This window comes from Cucumis sativus, chromosome 7 (genome assembly GCF_000004075.3).
Source record: "Cucumis sativus cultivar 9930 chromosome 7, Cucumber_9930_V3, whole genome shotgun sequence".
In the NCBI taxonomy this organism is placed as follows: domain Eukaryota; kingdom Viridiplantae; phylum Streptophyta; class Magnoliopsida; order Cucurbitales; family Cucurbitaceae; genus Cucumis; species Cucumis sativus.
Window position 1 is genome coordinate 6848786 of NC_026661.2, and position 2492 is coordinate 6851277.

At 28.3% G+C, this 2492-nt stretch overlaps 1 long non-coding RNA gene across 1 annotated transcript; it reads left to right on the forward strand.

The window, feature by feature from the left end:
- Positions 1–201: 201 nt before the first annotated feature.
- Positions 202–1335, forward strand: LOC116405232. The gene is made up of 3 exons (XR_004218401.1): positions 202–344; positions 998–1067; positions 1149–1335. It is a non-coding gene; the product is annotated as an uncharacterized LOC116405232 (long non-coding RNA).
- The last annotated feature ends 1157 nt before the right edge of the window (positions 1336–2492 follow it).

Here is a 2492-nt window from a genome sequence, read left to right on the forward strand (position 1 = left end):
TCTTACTTTTCTCTTTCTTACTCTACTCTTTCCCTATCAATTTTTCTTTTCTTTCTCTCCAAGTTGGTTTCTAATTTTGTTCTCTTCTCAATCTGTGACCCTAGATCGCGAACGGCAACCAATCTTCATCGTGCTTCCGCCGCAAAAATCCTTGGGTTTCTTCATTTGATTGTTAACTTGTGACTGCTAGGTAGCATTATTGATTATTAATTGTCTTTATTTTTTCAAATGTGCAGCCTTATTCATACTATCTTTTGTTAGAAAAATGAAAGAAGAGAAGACATAGAAATGAGCTTGGTAACTACCATTCTTGTAGGTGGATTTGCCAAAATGGAAAATGTAGAGTAAGTAATTTTGGTATAGCTATTTGGAGTGTTATGTGAACACAATATCTTCATAATGTGATGCGTTTTGGTTTTCGATTGAGATCAATCTTGGTAATTAATTGTTTTGAATTGTGTTTTATTTTATCTTTTAGTAGTAAATGTTTTTGTTTTCTTTAGTTTAGTTTGAGTATTAGTCTGTTTTGATATATTTGTAGGTTGCATCTATTTATCCATATATTTATCTTTGATCAATACCTAGCTAGTGGAGTCTCTTCTTTTTATGGGCTTCCTTATATTCCATGTTCTTTTACTATATATTTGAGATTTTCACCTTCCATAAATGAAATAAATTAACTATTTTCATTTGAAAAGAAAAACGATCCAATAGGAGTTTGTAAGATTATTTATCATCTCCATTGTTTAACTTTCTCTATAAAAACAATGTTGCTATTGATGGGTAAATTTATACAATTAAGAGTAAGAAGCCTATAGACTAGCATTGCTAAATTGAACATTCAAAATTTGCTTTGAAGTAAGAGTCGAGGATGGTATAATTATTCTTTAGTTGTATTCCTCTTTTTCTTATAGATCTTTGAAGAACCAAATTAGGTTATTTTCTTCTTCTTAATGAGTTGTTTGATCAAAGCTTATTTTCTTCTTTATTTTTGCAGCACTTTTGGGTTGCCATTTCAATTGTCTTCTTTGTTGCTGCTACATTATTTACTCTACTGAAACTTTGTGGTAATTTTTAATTTTCCACATTTAGATTGCAGTCTGTTTAGTTTGATTTTAAATAATATGTACTAATTTTGCAAATTCTAGATTTAATCTTCCCCAGGTTGTAAAGTATATTTTGGTCTTAGATAGCCAGCCAAGCTAAGCTAAGTAGATGGAAGCAATTGTTGAAGTTGAAGATTGTGAAAGCGTTTAAGATTTCTTATTTAAGTCTTGTATTAGGATCTAGTTTCATGTATTATTATAGAATGTATATACAAACGCAATATTAAGATTTCATTTTCTATATACAAATGTAAAAGAAAAATATTGTAGTTCCTAAAATAATATTAATTTTATTGATTTGTTGGTGTGAGAAAAAAATATTTATTTACACGTATCTAATGTCAGTTTATAAAAAATGAACAATAATGCAATAATTATATATTTTTTTTGTAAAAATAGATCCAAAAACAAGACTTTAATGTCGGTTTAAAAACGATATCAAAGGCAAACCGACACTAAAGGTCAACAATAGCACCATAAAAAATGTCGGTTTTAAACCAACATCAATGACCATACCGACATTACTGATGCATTTGATATCGTTTTTAAACCGACATCAAAGCAAAAACGACATTAAAGGCCTTTAATAACGCTAGCATAGATGTCAGTTTCGAACTGACACCAAAGATCATTAATGTCGTTCCGAACTGACACCAAAGATCATTAATGTCGATTTTAAACCGATATTGAATGGCAAATTTCTTCTAGTGTAACCAAATTTATATAATTTGAGAATCAACATTTTAATAATTTTATTCAATCTTACTAACTTCAAAATAACCAAATTGAATTTGAATTTCAAAATAACAAAATTATAATTTAATAGTATTTGAGAATCTCAACGATAGATTTTGTATCAAAATAACCTTAATTGAATTTCAAAATTAAAAAATATCAACTTGTTCGATATCTTTATCTCAAAATAATATTAATGGCTTGAATATCAAGAAAACTAAATTATTATTTTAAAATTGAGAGAATCTCAACATTAAAAAATATCAACTTGTTCGCACACACGAACACACACCCACATGTAGGAACGCACACACACACGCACGCACGCACGCACACTCACACACACCCGCACACACACATGGACAAACGCACGAACGCACGCATGTTGAATTTGAATTTTAAAATAACATAATTGAATTTGAATTTCAAAATAGCCAAATTGAATTTCAAAATAACAAAATTATTATTTTTTCAGAATTTCATAATCTCAATTATGTTATTGAATTTCAAAATTAAAATATATCAACTTGTTCACTATCTTTATCTCAAAATAATATTAATGACTTGAATATCAAAATAATTAAATTATTGTTTTAAAATTGAAAGAAACTCAACATTAAGAAATATCAACTTGTTCGTATACAAGCACAC